This window comes from Gigantopelta aegis, unplaced genomic scaffold (genome assembly GCF_016097555.1).
Source record: "Gigantopelta aegis isolate Gae_Host unplaced genomic scaffold, Gae_host_genome ctg1724_pilon_pilon:::debris, whole genome shotgun sequence".
Classification (NCBI taxonomy): Eukaryota; Metazoa; Mollusca; class Gastropoda; order Neomphalida; family Peltospiridae; genus Gigantopelta; species Gigantopelta aegis.
Genome location: NW_024532781.1, coordinates 47679 through 69541, shown reverse-complemented (window position 1 = coordinate 69541; position 21863 = coordinate 47679). Strand labels below are relative to the sequence as shown.

The window sequence follows — 21863 nt, the reverse complement described above, 5'->3', positions numbered from 1 at the left end:
TGAACGTCTACGATCGATTGGTAAGTTTGAAATTGGAATGACACAAAACATTTTTGCTAGACGCTCTTCATCTAATTACCATACAGCGTCTACGAAGCTTTTATCAAAAGTTACTAATACTTGAGATCATCTGTATTTAAGAAGCCTACCAGTGACGGCACGTCTGCAAATGCCTATATCAGGCTAGTACACATACAGAATCATTTTGAGACATGCCTGGCATCCCGAAAGATCCTTCAGTTAAGCCGATTATTGGAAGAACTGTACACAACCAGTTACATAATCACAAAATACGACCACAAATTTTCAACAATACATAGTCCTGTTACAACATCAGCAACGCCTCACCAAGCATGGCGTGTTTTACACTTTAGGTTTACAGTTATCTGGTTGTGACACCATCGTTCGGTCATATAAAGAATATACACTGGTATTATTAACATCACAGAGTATTGTCATGTATTTTTTTCACTAATCTGATATGCCATGACATGTCCTTATATTAGTCTTTGTTTAGAGGAGTGTTATTTTTAAAACTAAGTGTTCTTCGTTGGGAAAATGCCTATCCAAAGATCCTATATCAATATACGCATTAAAAAAATAATAGATTGCCTTATCAGAATCGATAAAACAATTCCACTTTTTTTTTTTGCTACATTATATATAGATGGCGATCAATTTGAAAGGAAGGAAATGGTTTATTTAATGGCGCACTCAACACATTTTATTTACGGTTATATGGCGTCGGAGCAAGTTGAAAGGAATTATTAAAGGGACATTCCTGAGTTTGCTGCAGTGTAAGATGTTTCCGACAAATAAAATATTTCTATGATTAATCTTACATATTAAATATTTTTTCTTGTTTAGAATATCAGTGTCTGTATATTCGATGTGTTTCTGGTCATCTTAATATTTGTAAGAAGCCCAAACTGGATTTTGTCTTCAAATAATTTCATACGTACGAAAAAAATATTTTTAGGAAATAAAATGAAAATTAACCTAGTACAAATATTAGAACGATCAGAAACATGTCTAATATATATTCTAAACAAGAATATATTAAATATGTAAGTTTAATTGTAGAAATATTTTTTTTAGTCGATAACATCTTCAAAAATTGCAGCAAACTCAGGAAACTCAGGTAGTACTATACCAAATAACTTCCGGCTGGGTCAAAGTTCGAGGTGCACCCAACTTTTGATAGAGAAGTGAACACCACAAGTCCTGTGATTGGTTATAAATGTGAGTGTGTTGGTTGTAAAAAATAATAGTTTCATCTGGGTAAAATAAATGTGCAATTTTATTTCATCTAGTACCAATGTGTCAAGTAGCCTTGTGCTTGAAACATGTATGGGGTACCTGTAAAAAAAAGTACTCGAATTTTGTGCGAAACTAGGGTAGTCATAGACGCTACCCGTTATCTCAGAAACGAGCAGCTTGACCCCCATTTTTTTCTGATTCACTTTAAGTGTAAGGGGTGGTAGTATTTATATCTGTGGCGTTTATGTCGGTTGATACGTTGCAGGTAGGAGTTTTAGCCGCATATGTTACTATTGTTGTCTATGGGATTTGATTTGGTAGTATACACCCTATAGCACATATTCAGTGCATAATAAAAAATATTATGATTTTGTCATTTTATTTAATTAAACTATACTGGTTGATTAATTAGCCATCACTCGATCATGCAAGTTCACACTGACCTTGACCTTGACAATAATCTCTGTACATGGCTCTGAATGGAGTTTGAATCAAAGTTAGCACTGAAGAAAAGTTGGTTTTGGCCTATACTGTAAAGATTTCAATAATTTCTTTTTACATGGTATTTGACTTGCCATATACAACTGCTCTTAAATATGGTATTATATATAGGCAACCTGAACTAAGATTTTAATAGCAATTTATTTTTATATTAAAAATAGCATGTGCCAATAGTGGGTTAATGTCTTTAGTTTCCATTAACATTGTTAATTTTTTATGTATGAAATTCTGAAAACTCAAATTTGTAAAGAAGTTGATTTTTATTGTCATTTTAACATATTTATAGGGTGCTAAGTTATATTTTAGACAAATTTGTAGTTTTATGCAAAATTTAAAGTAAATTTGAAGAAAAACTTTACCAAAAACATAATTAAATTTGTTGTCACTATTGTGCCTTCTGTTCTTATTTGTACATAACAATAAGGTTGTTAAACATATACTTAGATCTCCAGATAATTTTTGTTTCTTAATAATCACTTAGTTAGCTCTCATGAAAAGCATTTTGAGTTTATACTAGATTCAGAACCAATTTTTTCAGATTTGATTATCTGCCTTGGTTTAAGTTGATAAATTTATTTTATTGTTAAAGCTGTATTACCTAATGTTACTAGCTAAATAAAATGCTGGATTACAGATTGCAGGAATACATCTAATGTACATATTGTATTCATTCGGATTAGAAAATAATGCAAGAAAATAGATGTTCGGTTAATTTTGTCATTTAAAAATAGTTTTTTTCAGTAATTAATCAAAAATAAATATGTTAAAGCTGCATGATTATTCCAGATATCACACCTATTAAAACCTCCAACTACAGTAGGCTATAAATAAAATATAGTCAGGAATATTGGTGGCTGCCAATAGTTTTGATGGTTCATTATGAAAATCAGCATGGCCGATGGATTTGAAATTCCCACACCTGGTAACTTGAAGACACCCACACCCAGCATACAGGATTTCCTCTCAACACTAATGTTCAGGACATTAAATCATTACTTCATACAGGTACAGTCATGTTTGTGTTTCCTTCCTCAGACAGTGTATTTTTTTTAATACTGATATTTCTTTGATGTGCCTGTTAAGGTCTTCATAGTCTAGGGGTCAATCAAGTGCATGTGTTTTAATGGAATTCTTTAAAGGGGTAGAGGTACTCTGACTATCTTTGTTGTCTCTACATATATACCCGAGTACACACACCCAACTGAAAGTAAATATCTTCAGGAGTTTTATTTTAAAACATTTTGTTGTTTAATATGACATATTGCATTTGTACAAAACTATATGCAATATATATGCTTTTTGAGGTGTACATTATATTAGGTTGCACTGTAGAAACAACAGTTTCAGTGAGGTTGTCAGTTTATGTCAGAATACACCAGATCCTGGTTGTGATAAAGACACATAGCTGGACACTTTTTGAAAAATGTATGTTATCAGTATAGGTAGTACTATACCAAATAACTTCCGGCTGGGTCAAAGTTCGAGGTGCACCCAACTTTTGATAGAGAAGTGAACACCACAAGTCCTGTGATTGGTTATAAATGTGTGTTGGTTGTAAAAAATAATAGTTTCATCTGGGTAAAATAAATGTGCAATTTTATTTCATCTAGTACCAATGTGTCAAGTAGCCTTGTGCTTGAAACATGTATGGGGTACCTGTAAAAAAAAGTACTCGAATTTTGTGCGAAACTAGGGTAGTCATAGACGCTACCCGTTATCTCAGAAACTAGCAGCTTGACCCCCATTTTTTTCTGATTCACTTTAAGTGTAAGGGGTGGAAGTATTTATATCCGTGGCGTTTATGTCGGTTGATACGTTGCAGGTAGGAGTTTTAGCCGCATATGTTACTATTGTCGTCTATGGGATTTGATTTGGTAGTATACACCCTTTAATATTGTCTCCCCATAAAACAGACATAGTGTGACTGCCAGGAAACAATAACTTTACCTGAAGAAGTTTGCATAGCACGACAATGAAGGCACTACCAAACACAAAAACAGATTCCAAGACCGATTTCTCAAGCAGCATAGTTTATGGAAGATATACTGCAGTAATATCAGTTTGAGCTCGTGTTTAGGAGGAAAAAATCCAAACCTAGCGAGTAACAATGAGGGGATACCAGTTTGTCCAAAGAGAACCCATTGTGTTGAAAATACTGGTAGTGTAGCAAGATGACTGGGTAGTGTGAACTGGTGCTTATGTGGCCACTAGCTGACTGCAGTAAGATGTGTTTGTTGTCGGAACAAATGGTGATACCATACCATACTGACCAGTCTTTGATCAGCTGTGACCAGGTCACTGTGCTGTGAACGGATCTGACCACACACTTATTACTGCTAATAATTATGTAATACTATTAGTTAAAGGCATTCAGTCCCAGATGGTTGACCTAATTAATGATCCAACACAGTATTTTCTGAAAATATATACATTTGATTTGTACCTAAAATATTTTATTTAACCATCTACATGACCATCATATGCCACTAATTATTGATATTTTGTAAGAATAATTTAATGAATGAATGAATGAATGAATGTTTAATGACACCCCAGCACACAAAAGTCTTTAAACGTTTTCTTGGAATATTGTGAAATTTGGAAATTAAAAGTAAATATAGATAAGTCTAAAATATTAGTATTTGGTACAAAACCTCCCAAAAATAAATCATTCTACATTAAGGACATTAAATTAGACATTGTTGATAACTATAAATACTTAGGCATTATATTTACTAGAACAGGATCGTTTATCCAAGCAAAACAATCTTTAATAGCACAGGCTAATAAAGGTATGACCTTACTCAAAATGAGAATTAGAAATCTTAATTTACCAATAGACTGCCAATTACACTTGTTTGATAGTACCATTGTCCCTATTCTGTTATATTCCTGAGAAATTTGGGGTTTTGGTAATAATCAAAATATAGAAAGAACACAGCTAAATTTTCTAAGAGACTTATTAAGGCTAAGAAGAAGTACCCCACTGCCCATGATTTATGGAGAATTAGGCGTATTTCCATTAGATATTAAGATACACATTAGAATGCTAAGTTATTGGGCCTCGTTGATCACAGGAAAGGCCTCTAAAATATCATATATACTGTACAAAACAATGATTAGTGAAAGCACAAAAAATGGGTTAAAATTTAAATGGTTAAGTAATATAAACGATATATTAAATAAATTAGGACTGGGAAATTATTGGTTAAACCAGACAGTTTCAAATAAGAACTCATTTATTAAGTTAGTTACTCAACGTTTAAAAGATCAATTCAGACAAACCTGGAACGAAAATATTAATACTTATCCCAAATGTATTACTTATAGAATATTTAAATCGGCACATGTTTGTGAAAATTACCTTCTTTACTTACCTGAAAAAATACGCATTATTTACAGTCGATTCAGAACCAGCAATCACTATCTTCCAATTGAAACTGGCAGATGGCAAAATATTGAAAGAAAAAATAGAATTTGCCCTCTTTGCAAAATCACAATAGGTGATGAATTTCATTACCTATTTCAATGTCCACACTTTACTAACGAAAGATCAACCTACTTAAATAAATATTACTTCAACAGACCAAACACTTTTAAATTACACAAGCTCTTTAACACAAAACAATTATCTATTATAAAGAAACTATGTATGTTTCTTAATGTCATTAATAGTGTATTAAAAGACACGCCTTTGTCATAGATTTATTCAACTAATATATTTTAGCGTTTGTGTATATGTATATAGATAGATAGATAGATAGATAGATAGATAAATATAGATAGATATAATTATATGTATGTATGTTTTAATCAGCAGCCGCCATTGTATTGTGTATATATATATGTTTGTAAACACCTCAATGTAACACCGTTTGGTGTTCTGAGTAAATAAAGTTCTGTTCTGTTCTGAATCGGGCAATCTTGTGGAAGTCATTGTGTCTGATGGAAAAACGGTAGCAGAAGCCACAGAATTCGCATCCCGTGATTCCTCTGTGTAAGAAGGAATGTAATCACAGTACCTCTCTTGGATTTCCATGAAATGTTGTTTATAAATAACTGCATCTGTATGATCTTTCTTTAGATGCACAAGATCAATACAGTTTCTGGTCCTTTGATACACCAAGTTGGCAAAAACAAATATGAAGATGTTCCAAAATGTTGTTTAAATCAATGAGAAAAACGGCTTAATGCGAAGACAAAATGTTCGAATGGCATATGATTTCGCATCAAATAACTTCATATATTTGTTTTCAAACACTGCATTATGTGCAGGATGTTTTGGCATTGATTTAATCTCTGTAGCATACTGCAGAGAAAGCTTGCACATCTAGCATCCAAACTAGATTTGAATTATACAAATATTTACCATTTGGGAAAACTATCGTGGGATAATGTTAATAGCAACACCCTGCAAGATTAAAAATACACAATATATACTGAGTCAAATTAAAAACTTCACAACCGTTTCATCTTGGCTAATTAGTAAATATGACAGAAGAATGTGTTAAATAAGATATTTTTTATTGTGTGACGTCCAAAGAAAGAATAGGAATAAATGTTGAGCCCATAGAATTCGTCAAAACCACAAAAAGTCAAAATGGTAATTCACAAGCACGGTCGTCTGATGAAATCACAGGTTCAGTAGCGCGTATGTCCTCCATGTGTACCCACAACTGCAAGGCAATGCCCCCTCATTGACTGCCTGATGCGTGTAAAAACTGCATTAGGGATACAGTGCCATTGTTACACTAATGAGGCACCAAGTTCCTGCAAAGTCTGTGGAGGATACCTGACAGTGCACAGGCGTCTTCCCAGCACATCCCAGACATGGCGACCTTGAAGGCCAATCAATGACATTGATGCCCACGTTCCTCAGGTAATCCTTTGTCACGATGGCCGTATGGGGTCTGGCATTGTCAAGCTAAATTGTCAGACCTGGACCATGAGCTACCATGAAGGGCACAAGTTCCTGGGCCAGCACCTGATCGTGGTATGCAGCAGCGTTGAGGGTGCCACAGATGACAAGAAGTCGAAAACGTCCATTTCCACAGAAAGCACCCCAAACCATTACACTTCCGCTTCCGAATCTATCAACTTCACTGACACAACACTGAGCATGATCTTCCCCACGTCGTCTCGAAACCCTCTGCCTGCCGTCGGCAAATCGCAGTGTGAATCTTGATTTTTCGCTAAACAAAACTCTAATTCATTCCCTCTGAGTCCATCGCAAATGGCGATGTGCCCACAGTTGACATTGACGCCGATGAAATTGGGTCAAAATGGGTCCAACATATGGGTGCCGTTCGTGGAGGTGAGCAGTTCACAGGCGATTTCAGATCGTTTGCCCGGACATCCGACGTCTGAAAAGTTCATTACTGGTTGCTGTATCTGTTATGAAATGCTTGCGGAGGTGACGTAACACAATATGATGGTCATCTGCCTATATCGCCACACATGGTCTACCCGGTCGGGGCGATCAACTGTGGTGCCCCTTTGTTGTATGCATGTCCGCAGATCATAAATTGCCCGTCGACTGCAACCCAACTCCCTTGCAACATCAGCTACTGACGTCCCAACATGCAACATGCCGACGGTACGTTCACGCTGCACATTTTTGAGGCGTGGCATTGAAACGGGTCGTAACAAATATCGTTTTAATGTGGTTTTTTCATTGTGTCAGACTACTGTAAGCAAGTACCAATGCAAACACGTGTGCAAAACCACTTTTGCCTCAATGGTACTGTGCGCGTGCTATGGACCGGGTCACGTGGGCTGTGATGGGCTTCGAATGGAGTGTAGACATTACCATTACAACACTCATTGACTATTCAAATTTTAGATTGTGAAGTTTTTAATTTGACTCGGTATATAATAATGATACGTAATAAGTTAATTATACATATACAGAACTTCACATCAGGGTTGAAAATTAGCAGTCGCCCGGTCGCCCGTGTCGACCTTTATTGGCTACGGGTGACTAAGAATTTTACAAAGGTAGTCAGTTGGGCGATCATCGATTTTAGGGTCTGGTGAGTATGGTACTAGTTAAAAAAGAAACACTGATACTGAATCGAATGTGACAAAACACACCACATCTATGTTGGCGCAAAGACCTAGAACATATATTCTATATTTTGACAGCGCCAACATAATGAATAAAGATCAATTTCATATAAAAACATATTAATTTATTAAGTTTTAAACCCATACCGTCTCAAATTTTATTGGGGGTAAAAGTGTAGTGTAAATTAAAAAAATAATTCTTTACAAATTACCATCGAACTGCATAGGTTAACTTTTTTTGTGTGTGTGATACACATTTTAAGGCAATTAATGGAACATCCAAGGTAATCTGAATGACACAACCGTAATACATGATCAGGGCCGTATCTCTGCACAAAGCAGAGTCGAATGAACATTTGGCAAAACAGTGGATGATTCCATGGATCTCTATCTAGGAGAGCAGCAAATCCCGAGGAAATCATTTGCTGGGAATTTCACCCCTCTTGTATCACCACAAAGTTTATTCCATCTCTCTTGCATTGCCACAAAGAGGACTGCCACTTCCAGACTAGTTTATTAAAGCACGCGAAGTTCTACATTTAGTCTGTTTCTACTGCATTATCTTTTACCCTGTATTGAAAATGAGATTTAATATTGTTTCATTTAATGGTACTTTGTAAACAAACGTTTATTTATACTGGATTTCTTTTTAAATTTTTAAAAATTTGTATTTGAGTTGGTATGGGTTTAAAACTTAACAATATGTTTTATATCAATTTTTACTTTATTGATTATAAAGTTTAACGTCAATTCATCGGTAAATGGTTATTATTAAAAAAAAACACTATAGTTTTTATTTTACCTGTGCAGTTAAATTACAATGTGATAATTGGAGGGCTAGTTGAATTTGAGAAGGGCCAGTAATATTTGTCTTCAACTGGCCCTGCTAGCGACCTTGGTTTTCATGTTAATTTTCAACCCTGTCACATCCGTTGTTTTCGCTTCCTATTTATAGCACGAGTTTATTTTGCGCAATAATATATAACATGAGACCGCGTAGCGGTAGAGTGGTATGTTCTTTCGTAAAATAAACGAGTGCAATAAAAAGGAAGCGAAAACAACGTATGTGAAGTTCTGTATTTATTACATACCTTCTTTTATGTTGTACAAAAACGGTTTTTAATTTATTGTCATAACAACACTTTGTTAAATCTATGACCAAAACTCCTTTCATGGATTTATTTAACGTTAAGAATCATACTTTGCAGCAGCCTTGTGTAATCAGTGTTCTCGCTGGGTGAAAATTAAAGGAGGTCGGCCGCGCAGCACCACACCCTTAAAAAAAACCCAAAAACCCCCCGAAAAACGAAAAGCAAAAAACAAAAATGGGGGGGGGGGGGGCGGAGAGCTTGGTTACCATATTGTTGTGTGTTGAGGAAAGAGATACTCCTTATTTTGCCTACAAAAAAGTGCAAAAAGGTTTATACGAAATTTAAGCAGACTCGTCTTTTATTTGAACCGAATATGTTATCGGTCTGACATTCACGGGCAGTTCCGGTTTTGCTGAACCGATCAAAAGTTTAATACTATTATTTTAATAAAGATTTTAAGATATACGAATAACAATAAAGATGTTTGTAAAGTGATCCCCTAATGTTGGATACATTTTTTGTCATATCCATCTTCATCGAATGAATCGATCACTATGATAAATATTATCACCAGCTGATAAAAAGTTTCGTTTTTGTAAAGGCGGTGTATATATTATTTGGCACCCAAGATAAATGATTTTAATGATAAACACTACCACTTTCATTGTTTTCATATGTGGTGATATCCCCCCTCCCAAAAAAATAAAAAAATAAAATAAAAAATGAAATGTTTACAATATTTTATAAAGAACTGCTGAATAAACAGAATGACAGAAATGACAGGAAGTAAAAATCATCAGTTACAACCAATTGTATCTGCAACTGAGGACAAAATATCAGACGATAGTTAGTGGAAACAAAAGACAGAATGACCGTTCTGATAACATGACAAATTTGACACCAAATAAGTGGGGGGTTTTCAATCGGAGATTGCCGAATCCGTAAAAAAAAAAAAATTCATTGTTCAAATAAAATATAACTTGTATTGTGTGTATTAAACATACAAATGGATACAGGTATGGGACAAAATAGAATGAATATTGAATGAATGAATGTTTAACGACATCCCAGCACGAAAAATACATCGGCTATTGGGTGTCAAACTATGGTAATGCAAACAAATAAAGTGATGATCAACATCAATATAAAAATTCTAGATTTAAACAAAAACACAGTGTAAAGAACTGTGCAAAAATACAAATATCACAGATAGATACTGACTTTTACTCCAAACTTCAATTTTGTGCTGTATTGGCCATTCTCAAAGAGAAAGTTACACCCCTGCACCACAGTGAGGTTACAGCATGCACAGGGGGGTGACAAAATAGAGGCTGTTAAAAATACTGTTAAATTACATTACGGTAACTGTCGTAAAATATAATGTTTCGTCAATTGCTTTTTTGTACACAACGTGGCTTGTTTCCTTTGATGTCCAGTGTGCAGACTGATCGTTGTGGGGGTTATTATGTGTGGAAAAAAGTGTGCATTTGGAAATAGCGGAGATAGGTGCTGGAAAATAAAGAATATTATAACAAAAACATAAATCATCAAATCCTAAAAATATTACAATCAAATAGTTAACTGCTTCTGTTAACCATTTGCTGGTTCACACCTATAGGTTAGGTCAGGTAAGAGGGTTTTACATGCACATTCAGAGCAAGCTGTTGTAGCGCACGCCTGCCATGGTGCAGGTAACGGCCCCGCGGCCGGCTCCTCCATCCAGGACAGGAAAGGGTTGGGATGGGTTGGAAAAAAGACAACCTGCACTGCCAGGTGCAAGAGAGCACCAGCAGTCTGACCGGAGTCAGCAACAGGCAGGAGGTTGGGTTTAGTGCTATGTATTTTGGAATGTTCCGTAGGATTAATACCAAAGGGAAAAGATGCGCAGTTTGAAAGAAGGAAATTGGGCACATTTTTTAAGGGTCCACCAAACTAAAAAAAGGGAGCTACATATGGTTTTGAACTTAGTATACCAAGAGTAGCTCATTATTGGGACCTAGTTGATGCTGATATGTCTCTCAAGGGAGACTCATTTGCAATTGTGTATTCATCTGGGAGGTAAGACCCGTAGGTTCTTGTTGTTATCCTTCTGTCCTCTGTTCCGTCTTTCATCCTTCTTTTATCCTTCTGTTTCATCTTTCCCAACTGAGGTCAGTATTCTTTTGCCCGACCCCCTCTGGGTGATTGCATTTGTGTACTTGTCATCTGATATACTTACATCATCAAGCACATCAACATCAATGGAGAAACACAAACTTTCTACTAAATTCGAAACTCAAGTAGATTTACAAATTGCTTCAATGGAATCCTTTGACAAGCTTTTCATTTTGTGTGAATCATCTGTGTATTCTGGCAATCTTCACAAAGTGTCCGCATCAGCATTAGCCTTGCCTCTGTTACTGAACTTACGATTAACCAACGAAGCCAACCAGTGATGTCAAGATGAGCAGAAGTCAAATCATGTCCATATAAATAGTTATGAAATGTTTCTGATATTGCCCATTTCAGACACACAAATTCCAGTTTTTGAGCTGAATAATTATTTACAGAACGGCTCACTCCTCTACTTACATAGTCGATCTTGTTTTTGGTATAACACAGCTCCCTAACCTTGAGCACAAGCATCTGTGTGAAGTTCAAACAGTTTAGTATAGGCTGCATATCCTAATATGGGTGGAGAAGACCGTCTACTTTTTAATTGTTCAAACGCCTCTTTCCACTGCACCATATCAGAAGCTTGTTTTCTTGACTGCTTAGAAGCGGACTTTGGCATAAGTTCATTTAATGACTTGGGAATCTTGGAAAAAATTGGTAAACATTTTCTATAATAACCTGCAAATCCAAGAATTTCCTCACCTTTTCTGGATTAAGGGGGCTATGTTGTCCGATTGTATCCACCTTCTCCGCATCTGCTTCTGTGCCATCTGCGGTAACAATATACCGAACATACATCACTCATTGCTTGAATAGATTGCATTTCTTTAGAGCAAGCTTCAACCCAGTCATGAAGTCATTGAGACGTCATCTCCAGTCTCTGGACGTGTTCTTCATAAGACTTCAAGAAGACAACCAAGTCATCAGTGTAAATGATGCAAATGTTGAGATGCAGTTCATTAAGGCAATTTTCCATGAGACACTGTATGTTACAGAAGCACAGGAAAATCCAAATGGCATCCTATTAAAGTCATAAAATCCGAGAGACTGAACCCTAAAAGCGGTCCGTTTTTATGGGTTTCCACAGTTTCAAACTGATGATATCCGCTTTTCATGTCAAGAACTGTGAAAAAAAATAAAATTGATGTGTCCCATAAAATACAAAAGTTCGTCAATCCATGGCAACACAGGAATCCTTGATGGTGTGATTTTTCAACTGTCTATAATCAATACACATTCTAAGCTTACCATTTTTCTTCTTTGCCAATACAACATTTGAAGCCCATAGAAAAATTGTTAGTTACATGTACTCTTTACCTCTTCAAACATGTCATTGTTTGAATGCAGTAGTGTCAAACAAATCAGTTCTATGGCAATTGTGCCTGGAGTAACCAAGATCTTCATCGTTTTTGGAGAATATATTGTGAAATGTTTGAACTAGATTTATTCCTTGTTCCACTTCCTCCCAAGTAAGACCATTTTTCTCCATCCCAACTTGAGCCAACAATGTTGGTACACCAGTCAGCTGTTGAGTTGGAGGATCCTCTAAAGTCAGTGGGTGTAATTCGGTAAGCAGTGCTCGCTGTGGAATAATTACTGTTCGAGACGTTACATTACAGATATGAACTTCAATAATGTCCACATTCTCAATGTCAGAATTAATAACAGTAGATCGAATATCAATGTCGTCAGTTAAAGATGACCTTAGTGTCGGTTGGAGAAGTGCACAAATCTTCCGCGATCTCAAAACTTTATCCACTTGACCTCTTACAACCACTCTACTGTTGGGAGGAATAAAAATGTTTTGGTCTTCTGCATTTCTGACTAAACCCAAATGCCAATCATTCCCCCCATCCCTGGCTATCCAGAGACAGGCCCCGGGATGGACATGCTCTAAACTCTAGTGGTATATGAGCATGTAAAAATTATTCGCACTCGCAGTAACAGTGGCACCTGTATCTAGAAGAGCACACATTGTTACCCCTTCAATAAATACTTCTACCTCATTAGTCTGGCCAAGTAATCCATCTGGCACTCGATTCACTGTAGGGCATGCTGTAGAACCTATAGTCGCCCTCTTTGCATACGTCCCTAGGAATTTTAAGGTCGGGGTAAGTGATAAGTCGCACTCTGCAGCCTAAGGCAATGTGTCCTGAGTAACCACACCTGTAACAAACTGGTTCCTGATATTCATAACGTGCATCACCTGCACCCTCCAAGTTATTACCATCTGGAAAAGATGAAGTACACTCATTACTTCCAGTTGAAAATGCCTTAGGTCTACATGTTCTGTAACATCTTTCTCCATCCATACTGATGACTATCATAAGACCTAGGATCACGGCTAAATGGTTTCCTACCACCTCTATTTTGGTTGTATGGCAAATCGTATCTGGACTGGCTTGGTGAAATCTGAAACTTGTTAGTGAACAAAAACAGAATCTTGTTTATGTTTCAAATCTGAAACCTGGCTACAAAGATCCTGTACCACTGAAGTCAGTTTATCCAAATTGGTGTGTGCCACAGCTTCTGCCGATGCTACCATCTTCACTGAAGCTGATTTCGTGGACGAAAATGACGCCGTGGCTGCAGCAACTGAGTTACTCTTCATGTCGTACTAAATTTCCCCCAAAGCCATCCTAAGTATATCAAAGGAATATATGCTGTCAAATTTATGACCAGAAACTGCCTTTAATTCTGGTAGCACAGTCCGCCACATAGCATGTTCCTCAAATGGAATTGGATGATGCTCTGTTACCTTGGACAAATGTGTTTCCAGTCGACATCCCCAAGTCACTCTATCCTCCTCAACTCCCTGTCTCGCATTATAGAATTGTGCTTCTCTGCACTGCACTGTTCCAAAGATACTTCTAAGTTTCACCAAAACATCTAAAATAAGAAGCTTTAGGACCCAACTGCATAGCCAACCGAGCAGACTTCCCCTCTCAGTTATTGTCTGATGGCCTGACTGAATTCCTCAGAACTGTAAGTCTTATCCTGAAGTAAACAATGAACTTCATAAGTCCACAAATCAAAAGAAATATCTTGTCCCTGTCCATCTCCACTAAAGAAGAAGAATTTCGGAAAACGGGGAAAGCAACAGCTGATTCCTTGGATGGTGGTAAAGAATTCTCAGTCTTGGCAATCAGATCCTGTTGTTGAGACATGCCTTGAATCCATGCTTTTAATTCCTCATGTGTATCATATGACATATTTAGGCGCCAAACCCATCGAACAAAACATAATGATAATTTCCCCTATCTCTTGCTCATTAAATTCCATGATTTTAATTCAGTGTGATAACAATCAACAGAATGTAAATAATTCCCAAATATGTAATAACAAAACCAAGTCCCTACATAAATAAGAAAAACCAAGGTTAGTGTTGTGAGAATAAACAAAGTTATCTAATTCAGCTAAAATAATTCACCGAAAGCATTCTGAAATCCACAAATTATCAGTTCCTGGCTTTTGAAAAACCATGGCGAGTGAAAAGCACGCACCTCAAAAAGCTTAGGCGAGTGAAACATAGCACTCATCAAAGTGCTAATGCGTGAGAAAAACAAGCATTATTAATTTAGGAAGTAATTGGTACATGTAAATGTAGAGACATAATAATGTTGCAAAAATTAGCCAATAAACCAATAATGTTTTCCTCTAATTTTTTGTTGTTTGGTTCATTAGTGTAGTCTGACATTTTCCCTTTCAAGAATGTAGTTATTAAAACAATTCAAGATCAGTACTATAGAAATATAATTATGACATACACTGATGCAGACAATATGATCTTTTGATTACAATATGTATTATTCAGATAATTTGATTATTAAAATTATAGATAACTGTTCAGTGTTAGATGGTTTGATGAACATGTAGGAATTAACTTGTCTTCATTATTATGTACAACGAATATGATTAGGATAGTTGGATGGGAAAAACCTACTGGTTCAGAGGAGGTGATTCAATTAGAACTCTGACCCAAGCATCTTAGGTGTGCACTACCTACTGAATTAGATCCCTCATATTATTATTATTTTTTTTTTAAACTCGTTAAACATAGGCCTATGTCACGGGGATCCTATAATACCCGTAACTGAATAAAACACGATTATCTAAATATCTCTCCTAACTGTATATCTATTAGGTCTCTCTGTATCGGGCAGTTCGATACCCGAGTGGCTCGGCTCTAGGTATATCAGAGATAAGATCTTATATAAAGTATATATAATATAGCACGTTAGTTCACTAGAAAACACAACAAACACAATACACTTTGGAATATGTATTAACCTTACGCTGACAAATATATTTGCCGCAGTTAATTACTTACAACAACAATAATAATAACAACCCGGAACTAATCACTTAATTAGTTAATCACTAGGTGTCTAGTTTACACAACATTGTAATCACTTCACCGTGATACAACACACACATGTGTGATAATTGAGAAACGCTTCCAGGGGAACTTAATTAATAAAGGAATTACAACTCTATTCCTAACTGGTTAATTTTTAATTAACCCTTAACTACTCATTCAGTAACCTTGTAATACAGAATTAATACTGGTACCTATCACAATAAAGACAATAACCTACAGTTTACCTAGGTCCTCTAGGATGACTGGTTAAGCTTTAATAATTTTAGAACAGTGAAGCCTACAGTTTACTTCGTCAGATTACCGGAAACACTGTCTAAATAATATTGGTATAATACAGTATTGAAATATTTAAAGTCACATCAATCACATCAAGGTTATACAACAGAGCAGAAATATATATTTACCAAGTCCAAACGGACACGTTCCCCGGAAGCCTTCCAATATGTTTCTCCCTGATATCTCTAAAATCCTATCTATTTATTACAAACTCCAAATATCGCCTGGGGGCACATCGCGGTACTCCCCCTATCATGTGAATTTTCCACAGCGACCAAGACGACATTTGTTTTTAGATGGTCAGACTAGCTGTCGCCATTCCGCTAGGAATACAAGGTCGTAAAACAGAACTCGCGGAGGTATTACGTAACTACTGGCCACATGGCCTCCGCACCTGCTCTGGGTGTGTATTACGACGCAGCTCTACCACCGTTGCGCGGGGGTATTACGTAACCACTCTCCACATGGCCTCCTAAACAATTAACATCGCCTCAGGCGAAAAGAAATAAGAGCATGTTCCGTCACACACACCCACCTGAAAAAGGATATTTCCTCTACTCTAGGAATAGGGAAATATACTACATTTAAAACAAAATGTGCGTTAACCGACGCATCCGGGCATTTATAACACATAGTAATAAGGTGACTACCAGTAATCACACTGGTATACAATAAAATATATAAAAACAAAACAGAAATCAAGAATGTCAACACATTATCATAATGTTCAACTTCGGGACAGGGCATCAGCGATTACATTGGATGTGCCCTTGATATGTTCAATGGTAATTGGGAATTCCTGCAGAAGAAGACTCCATCTCAAAACTCTCTGGTTGGTGGCTTTCATTCTGTGAATGAAGGTAAGCGGATTATGATCAGTAAAGACCACCACTTGATGCAATGCCGACTTCATGTAGATCTGAAAATGCTTCAGAGCTTGTACCATGGCCAAAGCTTCCTTCTCTATAGTGGAATAGTTCACCTGGTGTTTGTCAAACGTTTTGGAGAAGAAACTTACAGGATTGTCCAGTCCATTTTCGTCTTCTTGGAACAGCACAGCTCCAGCTCCCACATCACTGGCATCCACAGCCAGCTTGAAAGGCATTCGGTAGTCTGGTGCTGCCATCACGGAAGACGAGGAGAGCATCTGCTTAGGACGGTTGAATGACTTCTCGCATTCATCTGACCACTGGAACTTCGTTTCCTTCTTTTTCAGTGTCGCACATGTTCCAGGTTTTCTCCGATAGGCATGCTGTCGAATCGGTGTAGCACTGGGTTCCAAGCGTACATCCTGGATTAAGGTGTTGGTAACCGTTGGAAGGTCCTGACAAATGGAAACATTGTCTTGTATCAATGTAGACAGCTTTGCTCGCTGGAGGCTCAAGTCTGCTAGAATCTGGCTGTTGGTTAATTTGATCTCTGCAGTCTTGACGTCATCACAGGAAATTGAGTGACTCTCATTTTGGACCGGTAACACTGGAACTATCGGCAGTCTGTCAAAATAACCTTTTAGGAAATTGATGTGACAATACCTACTTTTCCTAACCCTATCAGGAGTGTTTATCACATACCCTGTCACATTACCCTGTTTGTGCACAACATAGGGACCGAAATACCGGTTCTGTAATGAACCCCGTTTAATGGGAAGGTACAGCAGCACCTTATCCCCTGGTTTAAATTCCAGACTCTTAGCCTTCCTATCAAACACTGATTTTATTTTGCTCTGAGCATGGCTCAGATGCTTCCTAGCCTTCCTATCTCTAACTCTCTTATTCATCAATACTCCCTTGTCCATATAATAACCTGACCTCTGATCCTCCATCTCACCTTCAGTTAACAAGGTAGTGCGAGCTGCCAACAAATTTGGATCAGCCCCCTGCTCTAGAACTAACTCTTGTCTATTACAAGGTAAGGCCCCTCTATCAAACACAACTGGTTCATTTACCCTCTGCGGGAGGTCAACAGGTTCCACCACATTTAGTTCCTCAGTTGACTTATCTACCATTTTACTGATAACCTCATCCACTCCAATTTCATGGCTCACACACGTATCAGACAAATCACAAATATCCTCTGGGTCTCGTGTTACCCTTCTGGCCATAGCCCTAGTCTTTACACACGCAGTATATCTAATCTCATCAACCTCAATCTCTTCTATTTGTAAAGGGTTGTCTTTAATTAACAATTGGTCACATGTCGGCTGACAACACTGACTAGTCAAATCATTTCCCAACAAAACTCCTATGTTTTCAACAGGCAAGTCCTTTACAACACCCATAATGACTGGTCCCGTCACAAACTTCGAACACAAGAAAACGTTATGTAACCGGACAACCATATTTTCTCCAGTAACCGAGGTTAAGGCCAAACTACGTCGTGTATCTGAATTCTCTATACCGGCTAAACACTCTGACGTTATCAGTGACTGACTACACCCTGTATCTCGATAGACTGATATTGCCTTAGGACACAACTCTTGTTTCACATCACAAACCATACCAGTGGACACATACGGGTTTACTCTCTCTGCCATAGGACTAACCATTAACTCTCTCGCTAGCGGAGCTGACCTCACTAAACCGACCACTTGCGCATTATCGCGTTTCCTTTTAAAACAGTCCCCGACAAGATGGTTATCCTTTTTACAGTAACTGCAATGTGGACGAAAAGTTCGTGCATTGGCTGATAATGCAGGCTTATCCTTACTTTGCCCACCAGGTGCATTCCTTGCCTGACTAGCTGACCAACTAGATGACTCTCCCCGATAGTTACTTTCCCGGGAAAAACCTGGCTGAAATTTCTTCTTATCACCCTGTTGTATAGAGCTACCCTGTACTGCCTGAGCTTTGTGTATTAACACATAGTCATCTGCCACTATGCCTGCCTCCTCTATTTTTTTGATATCACGATCCTCTAAATGAATACGTAAGCTAATTGGTAATCCATTTTTAATGTCCTGTAAGATCAACAACTCCCGTAACTCGGTATATGATGAGAAACCACCCATTTATCAAACATCCCTGCCTTCTTAGCCACAAACTCACTATAAGACTGACCCTGCGTTTTTCTCAACTCGCTATACCGTAAACGATAATCCTCAGGTCGTAATTCATAAGCCCTCAACACCGCAGACTTAACTAAGTCATACTGACTTGCTCGCTCATCACTCATTGAATTATAAGCTACGCTAGCCTTCCCCTTAAACTTAGACACGGCTAACAATGTCCACTTAGACTGCGGCCAATTTAGCTGCTTGGCGGCCCGTTCAAAAAGTTTGAAGAACATATCTACCTCCTGGTCGTCAAATACAGGCACTGATCTATAAGCCTCCGACTTGTTAAACCCATTTCCTGCCTCCCGTCTAACTTCTTCAGTATTCAACTGTTCAACTCATGTTCCACTTTTAATTTTGCTAACTGGAATTCTCTATCCCTCTCTCTCTCTTCTCAACCCCTCTCTTCTCTTTCTCTCTCCCTCTCTCTATCCCTCTCTCTATCTTCTCTATCCCTCTCTTCTCTTTCTCTCTCTCTCTCTCTCTCTCTCTCTATCCCTCTCTCTATCTTCTCTATCTCTCTCTATTTAATGCACGTTCTTCTCTTTCGTACTCAAGTTTTTTAAAAGCTAATTGTTGTTCCACACTTAACTCATTTATCTCTATCTCTGGAACAATCTCACTGTCTTCCATAACAGGCCTATCACCAAAAACTTCCTGGATAATAATTGTCTTTATATCACCCGCGATTTCAACTAACTCGGCCTTACGTGCTCGCTTAATCTCCACTACACTGAGCGTAGGCCTATCCAGCAAATTCTTATCCATGTTTAGATATGATGCACTTATTATTAATTCATTTTCTAGTGAACAACGTTGCTACTTCTAGTTAATTTGTAAAAATAATTTATAAAGCCCCCATTTACAAACAATACTTTTTAAATATGCATGTCCCGTTTCAGATCCCGGAGAAGCCCCCAATTTTTACTCCTGTCACAGGGATCCTATAATACCTGTAACTGAATAAAACACGATTATCCAAATATCTCTCCTAACTGTATATCTATTAGATCTCTCTGTATCAGGCAGTTCGATACCCGAGTGGCTCGGCTCTAGGTATATCAGAGATAAGATCTTATATAAAGTATATATAATATAGCACGTTAGTTCACTAGAAAACACAACAAACACAATACACTTTGGAATCTGTATTAACCTTACGCTGACAAATATATTTGCCGCAGTTAATTACTTACAACAACAATATTAATAACAACCCGGAACTAATCACTTAATTAGTTAATCACTAGGTGTCTAGTTTACACAATATTCTAATCACTTCACCGTGATACAACACACACACGTGTGATAATTGAGAAACGCTTCCAGGGGAACTTAATTAATAAAGGAATTACAACTCTATTCCTAACTGGTTAATTTTTAATTAACCCTTAACTACTCATTCAGTAACCTTGTAATACAGAATTAATACTGGTACCTATCACAATAAAGACAATAACCTACAGTTTACCTAGGTCCTCTAGGATGACTGGTTAAGCTTGAATAATTTTAGAACAGTGAAGCCTACAGTTTACTTCATCAGATTACCGGAAACACTGTCTAAATAATATTGGTATAATACAGTATTAAAATATTTAAAGTCACATCAATCACATCAAGGTTATACAACAGAGCAGAAATATATATTTACCAAGTCCAAACGGACACATTCCCCGGAAGCCTTCCAATATGTTTCTCCCTGATATCTCTAAAATCCTATCTATTTATTACAAACCACAAATATCGCCTGGGGGCACATCGCGGTACTCCCCCTATCATGTGAATTTTCCACAGCGACCAAGACGACATTTGTTTTTAGATGGTCAGACTAGCTGTCGCCATTCCGCTAGGAATACAAGGTCGTGAAACAGAACTCGCGGAGGTATTACATAACTACTGGCCACATGGCCTCCGCACCTGCTCTGGGTGTGTATTACGACGCAGCTCTACCACCGTCGTGCAGGGGTATTACGTAACCACTCTCCACATGGCCTCCTAAACAATTAACATCGCCACAGGCGAAAAGAAATAAGAGCATGTTCCGTCACAGCCTACAATTCGTTCAATTGATAGTGTTCATTGGGGCATTCACGTGGCATTTTTAATTCAACAGTCGGCTGTGATTACTGTTACTATAGTTTGTACATATATAAATAAAAGATGTGATTCATTAATCTCTGGCTGAAATACAAATATTTAAATGAAGTTTTAGTTGATTTTTTTTTAAGATAAAAAAATAATAATAACGGTTCGTAAAAAGGACTTTTTTGTAAACGAGTAAGCTTATTCTTACATACCTATTATCATTTCTTTTTCTTCTTTGTATTATTCTGTCTACTTTTGAATTGTTTTTGTCTATATTTCATTTCTTTTTTAAAGAAAGTAGAAAGTTACATGCTTGCCATTTTCGGGACCTCAAGTAAACTTTGTAGGCTGACACGTATGAGCTAATCGAAACAATTTCACCAACTTCGGAACTAGTTCATTTGTGTATGCTACAGAAGCCACAATTGCAAAAACAACCTCCCAACAACACTGTTTTCATTTATGGCACATATAGGACCCTTGCAATAAAGAAGGCTTTGTTGTCAGATTATATGCAGTGGGTAGGGGTGAATGAGCAAGCTACAACTATGTTATGTTAGTTGGAATAAGTCATCCTAGGAAACTTATTGAGATATGTATGATGACTGGTTGTTTAATGACAAAGTAGTGTTGACTAATCGGAATAACCTGGTTGACTAATGGCAATAACCGGAAGCCTCTTTGGGGGATCAGACAAGCGTGACAAGCTGTCAAACTAGAAGTCATTATCAAGTTCTTTGAAATGTGCAGAATCAGCAATTCCCTTGATGGAATGGGAGCCCATCTCTTGTTTGCCAATGGTGACGATGACAATCCATTTGAGGGTTTTGAGGAACCAACACCGAGGTAGATGTGCAGTACTAGATGATAGAAAATTATTTGTATGGAGAATGATGCTATCAACGAATGGAGTGAGCCAGAGAGTGATTAGATGGGAAATGAAGAACATAATTATTTTTACCACACTCTTCTAGTCAATGGCTGACTGATATTTTCA

General features: G+C 37.3%; 1 protein-coding gene across 1 annotated transcript in view; it reads left to right on the top strand.

Moving 5' to 3' along the window:
- LOC121391114 (receptor-type tyrosine-protein phosphatase eta-like) overlaps positions 1-21863 on the top strand; it is a gene marked incomplete at both ends in the record, with an annotated part of 92024 nt that overhangs the window by 49861 nt on the left and 20300 nt on the right. The window lies entirely within an intron of this gene.